Source organism: Pezoporus occidentalis, unplaced genomic scaffold (assembly GCF_034315485.1).
Source record: "Pezoporus occidentalis ecotype Australia unplaced genomic scaffold, CSIRO_AGI_Poc_V1 ctg46, whole genome shotgun sequence".
NCBI classification, from domain to species: domain Eukaryota; kingdom Metazoa; phylum Chordata; class Aves; order Psittaciformes; family Psittacidae; genus Pezoporus; species Pezoporus occidentalis.
In genome coordinates, this window is record NW_026915791.1 from 2,723,846 (window position 1) to 2,738,427 (window position 14,582).

A 14,582-nucleotide genomic window follows, 5' to 3' on the forward strand; every position below is an offset into this window, starting at 1 on the left:
TGTAACTGAACTTGAAATCTTGTAAGAACATATTCTGGGCAGATTCTAATTGTGCTTGCTATCTCTTAGCTGCAAGATAGGCATGAAAAAGCATAATTTTGGAACAGGGACAGCTGAACATTAGCACAAGCTTGCAGAACTTCCAGAGCTCTCTTGTACCAACTGATACAGTCAAACACAAAACACCTGTGATACGACCAGAGGGCCCTCAAAACCAGGCTTCATCTCCCGAGAGCTGTGCTTAGCAGGAGCTCAAACCTCACAGTGGCTGAGCCAGGGATGCTGCACAGTACATACTGGGATGCTGGGCAGCAAATGCCTGTCCAACAGCTGTAGTCAGAAAGGGCAGAGGAGTAATGTCCCTTCATACTGATAACACCACTAATGCTCACTATGGGATGAAGACAAGTGCTTGAAGATTCACAGAAACATAAAGATGCTCACTGGAAAGCATGTGCTTTAATTCTTCATTAGTGTCAAGGGTCTCTTCCTCTGAAGAAAGGGTTAATGGCTGTTGGTTTAATTAGTGCAACATGAATGAACAACATTTTTGTGAGCTTGAGGGTAAATTAAGACAACATTTAGTTCTGCTTCTTATTAGCTCTGCAAAGATTCCCCAAGGAGCCTAATTAGCTCTGTCACAGCAAACTTCTCTACATGAAGGAATGCATTTCTTTTCTATAGATTTCACCCTTGTAATATACCATATCAGCAAGTAACACACTCTCATCCTTTCCATACCAGTTGCCGGTTGTGTAGCACAGGGTCCTGATTGCCTACATTGCCCACCCTCCCCATAGTAGCTCCCCACATCCAGCACATGCATCTACATCAAGACTAATGTCCTTTGTGTACACTTTACTCTGAGCTCTTGCTGTAGTGGAGGGTCCCAAGAGCCTCAGTGGACACTGCCAGCCATGCTCCCTGCAGCACCCAGAGCTCATGCACGTCTGCAGGATTCCAGTCAAGAACCATCTCTTAAACCAAAACAAGTTCATAAGTTCCATTGCCAGAGTTACCAAAGCAAACAAGTTTGGCTTGCCAACAAAAACATCTTTTCCCCCAGGCAGTCTTAAAAGTAAAGTCTCTATAAAAAAAACAATACAACAGCACCTGAGAATGTCATCAACTCTACAGATATCAGACTATTTTTCATTTTGAAGAAAGGAATCAGCTGACTTCAAGTATTATTTTCAGATCGGAGCACTTTCCTCATGTAAAGTCATTGAAGTATGTAGCTTATCTCTTGGGCTTCTCTCAGGATTTAAGCAGGTTAAATTACTTCTCATATCAATATTTGCCACCCAGCAAATCCATCTAGACTCCTGCTTCCCAGCATGGAAAGCAAGCTGCCATTTCTGTTAAACCTGGCAGTGGCATTGAAGGATGTGCTAGCTCAGCCCTTCTCAGATGCAGGCTCACCTGTGTCCCTGCAGGAGCTGCACAGGAATGGCCACATCTGCCCTTTATAAGCAACTATCTCTCCCCCCAACATTCTTCCTTTTAGCAAAAAAAAAAGACAGCATTGCTTTGCTGTTCTACCTTGCTCTGTACAGAGATAACTAAGTGGAATTTGGGTACTGATATTTTTATAGGTTTTCCTATTCACAGGCAGCACTTAGTCCACCATGCATCAAGCCACTTTTCTAGCTCAAGCCTGGGGCTCCATTCCACCCCACTGCTTCGCTGCACTATCCTGGGTGCCTCACCTAGACTCCTGATTTGCTTTCGGCCTGATAATAAATACACATTACATTAACAATGCTCTTGAAAGTCAAATGTTATTAATTAATTGTAGCCTTCTTTGAGGGTAGAAGCTTTTCCCTGCCTGGGCTTAGACCTTATCCATGAAACGCTGCCTCTTTAGCTTCTTACAATGCATGTGGAAGGGCTGAAGGGGGCATGCAGGGGCAGATCACACACCAGCAGTGCCAGTGCTGAACATCATTTATGAGTATGATTTTCTTCTGAACATTAGCCAGCACTTTTCATAACCATTTGAGTGATTTTAAGCATCTTCTGCTAAGCTGCTTTTAGCCATCCATTCCCCAGACTATTTCCTTATTTTAAGAAAAGGGATTCAACTTTTTTCCATTTGTCCTTTTGATACTGAAGTTATCTTTTAAATAAATCGTTCCACATAAAAAGGTATATTTTGCATGCCTCATTCATGAGAAGTGACGTCTTGGTCATGACGACCTCTCATCATTCCTGGAATTTTCAGAGCAAATGGCAGCATCTCTCCCATATCACCAGCGGTTCTTTAAGCAACCACTATCATGCAGAAATTTTATAATGCAGATCTTTTCTTCCTGAGGGCAACAGCCATACATCTTGAAGGCATAATCGTAAGTAAAAAATTGTCTCTGTACATTAATTATCTTTAGAGATTTGCTCCAAAATGCAGGTAGTAATTTTTGTGTTTTAACATTTATAGTTCTGTGGAAAGCACATTACTATGCAGAAGGATCTCGATCCAGGCAGCTTATGTTCTCTAAATTTTAATGTAGAGCTTTCAGATCTTTTACTCTGAAGGGAAAGAAAAAAGGTTAAATACATACAGACTCTGAAATAAGTGTGCTTTACCTCACAAAATAACGTAAGTGAGCCATGCATGATTGAAGGGCGACCACCCTGACCTCCATGCTGGCTGCTGCTGGTCCCACCTGCAGCTCCCATCCCTCCACTGTGGTCTCAGCCCATAGTCCTCACCTCCTCAGCGAGAAGCCCAACCTCTGCTGCAGCCACCCCTTCTCCACATTTTCAGCCAAGGTATTAACAATTGACCCCAAAAGACACTGGTCATAACTCTCTGGATTTCATACTGCTGAGCCTAGAAGCTCTCCCAGTTCTCATCGCCATACAGCACCTACCCTGTGCACAGCCTCCCCAGGGAGGCTGTTGAAGACCAGAGCCCAAGGCTTTCCTAAAGGCTGGCTATATGACATCCATTGTTCTCCCTTTAGTTAACTGGCGAGCTTAAATTTTAAAAGAGAAGTTACTGAGATTATACAGTACAAAGATTTATTAATTACAAAATCTTAATTTTCATCCCCAATTACAGCAAATTTTCAGAGACATCTGCCATGCTGGATATTCAGTATTACAATGGCATATTTAGCTTCAGACCCAGAGGGTAGATCACATGAGAAATACATGGGAAGAGTCTTGTAATTTGACTTGTTCACAATTGCAATTTTAATGTATTTCACTTCTAGATATATTGTGTTTGAGATGTTTTCCGCCAAGTCTCAGGCAGCATTCCCTGGAGGAAGAAATTAAAAGATTAATTTATCTGGTGGTGCACGGCTACCAAGGAAATTAACTTCCTCTTGGGCTCATGAGGACACAAAGGATTAAGGGGTTGTGGTGTGTGGCACCAGGACACCATGTAGTGTGAAGGCCACAGGCAGGCTGAAGCTTGGGCTAGACAGTATTACAGAGATAACTGCTCCAAGCTGCTACAGCAGCAAATGTAATCTGTGACGGCAGCAAAAGCAGAGACAGCTGCATGCTGTGACTGCAGGAGAAGGATCCTCACACGGCAGACAACCATGGTGGGAGAGCAATCTCTTTTCTAGGGTGGAAGTAGAAAAAGCATTTGTCATTAGCTCAGAAGAGTATGAAAGCTCCCAGGAACCTGACACTTATGTTCTCTGAAGAGCCCCTGTCCTAGAGTGCTCTCCTAGCTCCTAGTCAGATTCCTCTGGAGTCTGATTAAACTCATCATTTACCACTAAAAATGTCATAAAAAGTTTATAACACAGATAATATTTAAAGATCACTGTAGAAAATTTCTAATAACTGATGCAATTCAGTGGAAGTATCCTAAACTGACACAATCAAAAAAAAAGGAAATAATAGAGCAAAGCAACACTCCAATGAGTCCACTAATTAGTTATCCACAGTTCCCAGGGTAAAAATTAAATCCATCTTATTGGTGCACATTCACATCTTATCTAGAGACATTCATATAGCAATAGCAGGTGTATGAATTGCTGCAGCTGTGCAGCAATTTGCATCTGAGATGGTGCAGACCAGTGGATGCTCCAGCTTAAGAAGCTTGGACATAGGAGGATTGAGCACCCACCCATCAAGTGAACCACCCTCACTGTGATGAATTAAATGGAAATATGTGCATGTCTGTGCTGTTACACAGACAGGATAAAGATGCAGTAGCAGATACTAATTCAGAGATCCAGGAGTGACAGAAGAGATGGCCTGGAAAGGTATGTGCAGAGAGCATCTTCCCCAGGGCCCATGGGAGCTTTGTTTGCTGTGGGTGCACCCTAAGAAACACATACTGAAGTGATGGTCAGGCTGTTGAAGGTGCTGCTATTTACTCTCCTGAGGGTCTTTAGGAGAAACAGATTGAGAACTGACACCCTTGTAACTAACTTTGGCTCATTCAGGTTTGACACCCCCCCCCACCCCACCCTTGGAAGTTCTACTTAGACTTTCAGTGTTTTTATCAGGTGATGGCTGTGTGCATGATGTTGCCTAATCTGATTCAAATTTCTCTAGAGTTTTGGCCTCCTAAAGTAATAAAGAATTACAAGGAAATAAAAGCAAAAAAGTTCTTTCTGGTTCTTGTTTTAGATGCACACCCAGATCATAACATGCCTCCTACTATGAGAAACAAGGAATAGCCTTCACAATCTTCTGGCAAAACTCAACAAATTCCTCCCCTCCAGCCCTCTCTCTGTCCGCCCCATGCTCAAGAAACACTACCTGTCTACACGTTGCTAGTCAACTTCAGAAGCAAAGTCAAGTCCCAAGAACGGTATTTTATATCTATTGTCTTTGCCGTTACTTTCCAAGTACAAAGTTACCTAGCTGATATTCAGCAAGTAATCAATGAGCTGGAGATTAAAAAGCTCTGACTGCCCACCTGAATACCCGTGGTATTTCATCTCATGCTTGTTTCACACACCCTGGACATGTTGGAGGCAAGTTACTCGGTGCCAAGGAAATCAGGCCTCTGGACTCAGGGGAAAAAACAGTAAACCTGTCAATCTCCCACATTTGCTCTGGAAATACAAAAGGGTAACAGCCTTCATCCCCTGTTGGCACTGCTTTGCTATTAGGGAAGCTTCATTGACTCAATCCAGGCAAGATGAAAATCTGAAAATTTTGCAATTGGAAATGTTTTCTGAAAAACATTTAAACAGACAAAAAAAAAACCCAAACAAAAACCACACACAACCCAAACCTGAGATCGCTTTCATTGCTTTCTGTATGTTAAGACAGGGAGTAAATTTTTCTAAAATGCCACTCCTTTCTTACAGAAGTGCTTTTTCAATCAGAGGAAAACCATGTTCATTTTGGGTTTAAAATATGCTTCAGTTCTTGTTTCTAACATGGTACCTAAAGCTTTTTCCTTAACTTGGAGTTACATAAATTGTTGCATCACCACTGATAAAGCCAGATGCTCACAGTTACTTGGGATAAAGTATCTTTTTAATAGCCTGCATCACTAACTACATCCATTTTAAATCTATAGAAGAGAGCTGTAATAATAATAAATTGTTCAAGAAAAAAAGGCAATTGATATAACTGCTTCCAAAGTAGTGAGGCAAAAGAAAATAGGTTTTCAGAGAAATGAATGAGTCACAGTACATCATCTACAGTATCAGAAAAACACTAGATTTAGTCATGGGTAGGTAACGCATAGTTATAAAGGAGCAAGTATAAAAAGATTACTTACCACTCACCTGAAGACTTTAACAGCCAGAAGGTATTGTCAGGATTATTCACTCTGCCTTACACAGCCCCAGGCACAGGCAAAGGCCCTCCTGGCTTTGCTTCCTTCCCAAACGGGAAAAGCTCTTTCAAAAAAACAGAGTTAAGGACACTACATCATCCCCCAAAACTGAACAAAACCCAATAACAAACATACCCCGTCAGCTTCAAGAGGGATGCTCCACCAGCTGAGCAGTCTTATTGCCGGAAGTGACGCAGGGGAACAGTGATCCATAGTTCCTTGGATTTGGTTAGCTGCAGAGGAACCCATTGAATGCTTTTATACCTTTATCTGCTTCTCTGAAGATCCATCTATTACCAAGTCATCATGTAAATACCTATAGACAAGAAACTTTAACCTATTTTGGTTAAAGGGCTTACAGAGTACATGTTTTTTTTATATGGCACATCACAAGTTCTTCCCCTGTTCTTGGTCCTCTGGCTACAGGCATTGTTCTAGTGATGGACATCTACAGCCCCTGTGCAGATAGCTATTAGTAGGCTAATACATACCTGCTCACATCTTCCCAAATCATACTGCCACACTTAATTTCTCAATCCTATTCAGATTGCAGTTGTGGAAAAAATCCATTTGTGAGAGATTCAAAGATGTCCACTTGAGCATGGGGATAACATCAAATTATCAATTTCTGCCACTGCCTTTCACCTTTCCACAGTCCATCCTGGGAATCACCTGGCTCCATCCTCTCCATAAGCTGCTTTAAGGAGCTGAAGGTGGTAGAAAGATCCTCCACTGCTGCTTTAGGCTGCAAAAACCCACTTCTCAGCCTCTCATCGCAACTTCCCCTTATCCATTTTCTGAGATTCTGATGGGGTTGGGAGGTGTGAGAAGGTCTGGAACATGACTGAATTTTCCCATTTCCTTTCAGAGAGATACTGCATTATAGCTTATCCCCAGACCTTCACCCAACCCCCTCCCATAGTAGGAAAAAAAGGCAAAGATTAGGATGGTCTACTATTAAAACATCTAAGACAGCTGCACAAATAGTTCAATAGGAATGTCCCAGATGAGCAGCCAGCATATTAACTCTATATCTGTGGACTGGGCTGTTGTAGATCAAAGATACTTATCAGCTGGTATTGTTCAGCAGCAGAGAGTCATTTGTCTTCAATATGAACACAATGCTCCTATTGCAGCACATCAGCTAGGGACCAGCTCACATATTGTGGCATTGATAAGCTGGTTTTGAGAGGGCAGAAGAGGTCTGAGTTTTAACTACAATTGAAAATCAGGTAAGGTAAGCAGGGGATATATTTCATAAGAACTGCCTGATAAAAGGAATTGTCTAAGGTTGTTTGGTTTTTTCCCATATGCAAAATATCAACTCCATCACTGTAGGGACATCAAACCCTGTATCTTGCATCCCCTGTGAAGATCAAGGATGAAGTCTGCAGTCCGATGCCTGTACCTTCATATGCACCAGTGCCTGGGTCAGTGTCAAAGCACTTCTTGAGGAAGAGAGAACCCACCAGCAAGATCACTTTAGCATTTATACAGGAGAGGCTGAGCACTGCTTAGTCTAGATGCATTTCACCTCTCGCCTGACAATATGACACCATGGAGGCAGGTCCCACTGATCTCCCAGGTACTGTGCGGTTATAGACCTTTCCTGAAGGACTTGCTTGAGGCAGTGCTTTTCCAGATCCTGTAGCTAGATATTGGAGTGGTGCCAGGAAGCAGTGAATAGTCCCCAAGAACAACTTTTTTTCCAGTGATCTTACCCAGGGAACTTCCAGCCTCAGAAATATAAATAGGAAGTGCCACTTCTATTTAGTCTTTCCTTGGGAATAAGTGAAAAAACTCACAAAGTATCACTGAAGAAACAGTGACAGATAATCCTGATTCATGGGTCTCACTCTACATCCAAATTTGCTGTTTAAAAATAAATAAATAAATAAATAAATAAATGAATGCTGTTGGTCATTGTCAAAATTATAGATGTGCTACTATTTATAGATCATTTCAGTGAATTTACAATCCCAGGAGATATCTCAATGCCAAATTTACTCATTTTATCACTGATACTGGCAATATAAGAACACCTTTCCAATATCTTCTTAGGCTAATGATACCAATGAAATTCTGCATCTGAAAAAGCAACACCAGCAGAAATAGCATTGTGCCATTAGACAAGCTAAACCAACCTCAGCTTTTCCCCCTCTTTGTCCCTGTCCTACAAAGGAACAAGCAAATACAATAACCTTCTCCAGGTATTCTTAGAACAGTGCCCCAGGTAGGGGTGCAAATCACTGGTTACGCAATGCACTTCACTTCCTGAGATTGATACCTCATCAGATCTAGTAAGAAAGCTGGAAATTTCACTATCACTGCTTGGAAAATAGATGGACTCTGTCACTGAAAACATGTAGCCATTAAGAGCATCAGACCAGAACGCCTCAATTTTTACACTAAATGTATAGGATTGCTGAAAGGACGTAGCCTCATGGCAGCTGCTATTAGCTTGCTGAGCAGTACAGAGAGGTACACTAGTATGCAAGACAGAGAGGGAAAACCCTAGAACCTGTTGCTTCCAAAATTCAGCGCAACCTTACCCTAATTTGCATTTATTATTGTAATGTCTTAGTAAAAAACAAAACAAAAACTTCCATTTCCATTTCTCTGTCCCTCAGGGGCTTCCGAAATCATGCTAGAGAGAAGATGCCTCTGACACACTATCCCCGCCAACTGAAAATTACAGCAGGCTGACCCTAACCCAGAAGAACTTGGAAACAAGATATGGCCAAACTCTTTATCTTTCATTGTAAAGCCTGTTCTGAGTCCAGCCTTGCTGCCTACCTTGTTTCTATCATCTGTATAAATCCATCATCTCATACATATGTGAACACAATAAGGTACCTTTCTCCAGCATTCTTGATTGGCCCCTTTAGGCACTGAAAGCCACTCTATGGTCTCCCTGGAGCCTTCTCTTCTCTGTGCTGAATAACCCCACTCCTCTCAGCTAGGAGGTATCTCTAATAGCTGGGATATCTCCCACCATGCTTGGATACAGTGGGACCATTTTGCATCTTGGCTAGAAGCATCTAAATCCATTCTGTAGTGTTCCAGAAACACGACTCAGTTGCATATGTTAGCTCATCTGTCTCAATTTCTGGTGTATCATTCAGAATCCAGGGTTATTTACTGCAGGTTTGCACCATGGATCCTGTGCACAGTGCAGCCCAAGTGCCACCAGTCTGTGCCAATGACAGTTTTAATATGAAATATTCAGCTTGAAGAGGAGGCAGAGCTAGGTGACAAATAAGCCTTCAGATGGTGATGTATGCAATAAGTTACTGACAGATTCAACCAGTCAGAGCATTTCATTTGCTATGAACTCAGTAATTACATGATGGCTGGGACAGAAAAGTCTTTTTATTAAGAAAATTGTTTATTAAGACTGTACAACTGCAGTCAATGCTAAACAGGCCCAGATTTCCTAAAGGCTCCTCCAAATCCTCTCCCCAGAGCTATCTTAGCTACTCTTTTACATCCCACACTGATGCCTGCCTACAGACAGCACTGTCTCAAAGTCAAGTGAACTATATAAACTGTGCACTTGTAACAACAAATATTCAGGTGAATATTGACTTCCACACTGATATACAACTCAGCACTAGAGAACTCTTCTCTGGAAGAAGAATTATTTCCTTTCAGCACAAAGAAAGTTGGTCAGCTGAACACAAAGTAGAAGTTTAATCCTTCTGTTTCATAACTCAGTTCAGCTAAAGAGAGTCCAAAATATTTTTACATAAATGAACATGACATCTATATTGCCTTTGATTAGAGGAACATCTGATTTTTGACATGTGTATAAGGCTTACACTGAAAGCAACAGCATATGCAGCAGTGAACATTACAAACTTTTCAGAGCAAACTACCTATCTGGCCTTAAAATCACTGCAAACTCCAACCTAATCAGAAACAAACCACACACTGTGTTGATCTGGAAGCATCTTATAGAAAGTCACTGAAGTTACCTTTAAGACAGATAATCAAGCCTATCTTAAAACAAACAAAAAATAAAAATTTCAAGAAGTCTTGCTCATTATTCCTTCTCCTTACATCTGGGCTGAAAACTTCTTGCTTTATTTCCCAGACAATGCATCCTATAGCTGCTAGATCAGAGAAAAGGAGCATTTCCCACCTGAAGCCACCTCCCATCCTTTCCCCAGCTGCCCAAATGGGTAGCCCATCTCACTCCCACCATGCAGGTTTCAATACCTTAAGTCATTTTTTCCACAGATATTTTCTTCCAACAGCTTTCCTGAAAAAATGGCACCAAAATATTTTTCTCCACAGCATTCTCGGCAGCATCTTTTCACTTACAGCAATTTCAGCGCCAGGCTGAGAAGCAAGGTATTCCAAAATACAAAGAAAATCCTTACTATTTTCCACCACTTCAAGGATGAGCATCATCACATTTCTCCAACGCATTTCAGTTCTGTCACTGCCCCATGAAGTACAACCGTGCCTGCAGCTTCCAAGCAGTCTGGGATGTCTGGTGCCTTACCTAAAGGTAAGTATGGATTTTTCCTGTTTCAGGTTGACCGTGGCTGGCTGACAGGTGCCCACGCAGCCACTCCATCATTCCCCCTCCATCAGCAGAACAAGTGAATCAGGATCACCTGCTACAAGCTCAGGAGTGTTGCATCCCAACCAGAAGGAAGTGCAGCAGGAGGGCCAGGAGACCTCCTTGGGTAGGTAAGGAGCTGCTGAGGAAAATTCAATTGAAAAAAGAGGCTTATAAGTGGAAGCAAGGACAGGAGGCATGGGAAGAGTACAGGGATGTTGTCCAGGAAGCTAGGGACCAGGTTAGGAAAACTAAGGCCCAGTTAGAATTAAACTTAGCTAGAGGTATTAAAAATAACAGGAAGGGATTCTACAGGTACATAGCAAATAAAAAACAGACTAGGGAGAATGTAGGCCCCCTCAGGAAGCTCTCTGGAGAACTGGCTACATGGGATTTGGAGAAGGCTGAGGTTCTGAATGACTTCTTTGCCTCGGTCTTCACTGGCAAAGGCTGTGACCACACCACCCAAGTCTTGGAAGGCAGATGCAGGGACTGTGAGAATGAAGTCCTTGGGCCCACTGTAGGAGAGGAACTGGTTCGAGACCATCTTAAAAATCTGAATATGCACAAGTTCACGGGACCTGATGAAATCCATCCACGGGTCCTGAAGGAGCTGGTGAATGAAGTTGCTAAGCCACTGGCCATCATATTTGAGAAATCATAGCAGTCAGGTGAACTTCCCAATGACTGGAAAAAGGGAAATATAACCCCCATTTTCAAGAAGGGGAAAATGGATGACACGGGGAATTACAGACCAGTCAGTCTCACCTCTGTGCCTGGCAAAATCCTGGAGCAGATTCTCCTGGATGGCATGCTAAGGCACATGAAACAACAAGGTGCTTGGTGACAGCCAGCATGGCTTCACTGAGGGGAAATCCTGCCTGACCAATTTGGTGGCCTTCTATGATGGGGCTACAGAACTGATGGACAGGGGTAGAGCAGTTGATGTCATCTACCTGGACTTGTGTAAAGCATTCGACACTGTCCCACACGACATCCTTGTCTCTAAATTGGAGAGACATCAATTTGATGGATGGACCACTCGGTGGATAAAGAACTGGCTGGATGGCCCCACGCAAAGAGTTGTGGTCAATGGCTCAATGTCCGGCTGGAGACCAGTAACGAGTGATGTCCCTCAGGGATTGGTGTTGGGACCGGTCTTGTTCAACATCGTCATCGCTGACATGGACAGTGGAATTGAGTGCGCCCTCAGCAAGTTTGCTGATGACACCAAGCTGTGTGGTTCGGTTGATATGCTGGAGGGAAGGAATGCCATCCAGAGGGACCTTGACACGCTTGTGAGGTGGGCTGATGCCAACCTCATGAAGTTTAACCATGCCAAGTGCAAGGTCCTCCACCTGGGTCAGAGCAATCCCAGGCACAGCTACAGGTTGGGCAGGGAAGAGATTCAGAGCAGCCCTGCAGAGAAGGACTTGGGGGTGCTGGTTGATGAGAAAATGAACATGGGCCAACCGTATCCTGGGCTGCATCAAAAGGAGCATGACCAGCAGGTCGAAGGAGGTGATCCTGCCCCTCTACTCTGCTCTTGTGGGACCTCACCTGGAGTATTGTGTGCAGTTCTGGTGTCTTCAACAGAAAAAGGACATGGAACTGTTGGAACAAGTCCAGAGAAGGGCCACGAGGATGATCAGGGGACTGGAGCACCTCCTGTATGATGACAGGCTGAGGAAGTTGGGGCTGTTCAGCCTGGAGAAGAGAAAGCTGCATGGAGACCTCATCTGAAGGGGGCCTATAGGGGTGCTGGGAAGGGACACTTCATTGGGGACTGTAGTGATAGGACAAGGGGTAATAGGTCAAAACTTAAACAGGGGAGGTTTAGATTGGATATAAGGAGGAAATTCTTTCCTGTTAGGGTGGTGAGGCACTGGAATAGGTTGCCCAGGGAGGCTGCAAATGCTCCATCCCTGGCAGTGTTCAAGACCAGGTTGGACGAGGCCTTGGGAGATATGATTTAGCGTAAGGTGTCCCTGCCCACGGCAGGGGGGTTGGAACTAGATGATCTTAAGGTCCTTTCCAACCCTAACTATTCTATGATTCTATGAAAAATATGACAAAAATGCTCCTTGGTCAAGATAAGGATGCAGAGGTCACTCAGCAATTACTGTCACAGGCAAAACAGACTTGACTTGAGGAAATTAATTGTAACAGAGCAGGATAGTGAGCAATAAGAGCAAAGCTAAAAACACCTTTCCCTCACCCCTCCCTTCTTCCCAGGCTCAACTTCCCTTCCAAATCTTCTACCTTCCCCACCCCACGCATCATGGGGAGACAGGGAATAGGGATTGTGGTCAGTTCCTGATGCTTCACCTCTGCTAGTCCTTCCTGCTCACACTCTTCACTACTCCAGTATGGGGCCCCTCCCAGGGGTGCAGTCTTTCAGGAAGGGTCTGCTTCAGTGTGAGTCTTCTGCAGGGCCACAGGTCTTTCTTTCCAGGAGTCTGATGCAGCACAGGCTTCCTTTTGGCATGCCACTGCTCCAGCTTCAGGCTCTCTATGGGCTGCAGGTGGATATCTGCTCCACCATGAACTTCCACAGGCTCCACAGGCTGCCTCACTATAGGCATCAGAAGAATCTCTACTCTCGTGTCTATAGCACCTCCTCACCTCCTTCCTCACTAACCTGGAAGCACCATAATACGGATGGGATCAGCTTTAGCCAGTGGCAGAGCCATCTTGGAGCTGGTCAAAACCATCTCTATGCAGCGTAGGAGCAGCTTCTGGCGTCTTCTCTCAGAAGCCACCCCTGCAGCACCCCCAGCACCAAAATCTTGCCATGTAAACACAATGTACCCCAAATTTAGGCTGCTTCCTTCCCCTCTTGCCTTTTACCTACCTGTAGAAGAAACAATACAGTTCATTTTAAAGTGATCCTTAACACAGTTTTTCAGCCTTCATGGATGCAGTGGAAAGCATCCCACTCACCCCTCATACCTCTCCTCTAAGGCCACCTGGGGGCTTCTATGGCTCTCCTGATTGTCCTTCAGCTGGAACCGTGGTCATGGGAAGAGGGAGACCAGAGTAAATGGCTGAGGTCTCTTTAAGGGAATAAAAGTGTTCCATCATGTTTCATGTACAGTTTGTTCATGTCTGTGCCTTTTCATTTACAACACACTATTTTTTCCATAGTAGTGGGACATGCCCAACATGCATTTAACTTGGGATGCACTGTAACCCCAAATCCTCTGGCAGCTGTTTTACATCCTAACTTAGTACACCTGGTCTTGTGGAGTGCATCAGCTTGTACTTACCCTTGCCCCCCATATCAGGTGTGCAATCTACCAGCATAGGATAAACTAGAACTAGTCACAGGCCCTGATAAAAAGCCAGCCCATATCCTACCAATACATCAATCCACCATTTGCAACTGTACATTTTTGCATCTATTTTGCAGAAATGCATTAACACAATACTTACCTACTTTTCTTAAACAGAAGTATCATGTGAAACAATAATCCAGTGACCATCATGAATTTATGAGTTTGAGGATAACGTGAATACCATCGTGAGTTTCCCAAACTACAATAAATTGTCCTTTTACATACCCTTAGCCCACGGAAATGCAAGGGAAAAGGGTTCCAGTCTCGTAACCAACTATCTGAAGCCCTCTATGCCTTAGACTTTAGCCAAACTGAGCAGGGAGGAGCCCAGCTGTGATGGGCAATTTCCTGAAGAACTGCTGCCTGTGTGAGTGCTTGTCTCATTAGCAGAGCATGGCTATTAGCTGCCTGCCCATTGTGACCAGCTTTAAATTGCAGGGGTTGATAGAAAGCGGTGCTATTTTTTTTTTTTTTTTTGTGATCCAGAAAGGAGCAGCAGTGTCTTCTAAAAAGTGTTGCTTAGCTGTAATTGAACCTCACTGTTACTGCTGGGCATTAAGTATTGGTCATTACTTTATTTGTTTACTTGAGTAAGCTAAAAGCATGGTGTGCTGGATGAGGTGCTGCTCTGGATCTAGCAGATCTTCTGTTGGAGTCTCCGGCTTGTCTGGTCACACTGAGATCAGACTGATGCAAAGGATGGGTTTGGGGTGCTTCCTCTATTCTGCCTGAGCTGCTCCCCACCATCTCATGCTCCCTAGCTTGTTCTCTGCATCCAGTCAGCTGCCACCACAGAACATGCCATTCACCAGGCAAAACGAGATTGTAGACTGAACGTTTCTGCCTTTTTTAAAGACAGATTTTTTTTTTATAATTTTACTTCTCTTCAGGACTCTGAACTGGAATACTT

General features: G+C 43.6%; 1 long non-coding RNA gene across 2 annotated transcripts; it reads right to left on the reverse strand.

The window, feature by feature from the left end:
• Positions 1-1,502: 1,502 nt before the first annotated feature.
• Positions 1,503-14,130, reverse strand: LOC134172457 (uncharacterized). Of its 2 annotated transcripts, none has more exons than XR_009967929.1 (3): positions 13,898-14,130; positions 13,287-13,390; positions 1,503-2,529 (listed from the first exon to the last, which is right to left on the reverse strand). It is a non-coding gene; the product is annotated as an uncharacterized LOC134172457 (long non-coding RNA). The 2 variants fall into 2 exon arrangements; XR_009967930.1 differs by having other exon boundaries at positions 13,278-13,390.
• Between the last annotated feature and the right edge of the window lie 452 nt (positions 14,131-14,582).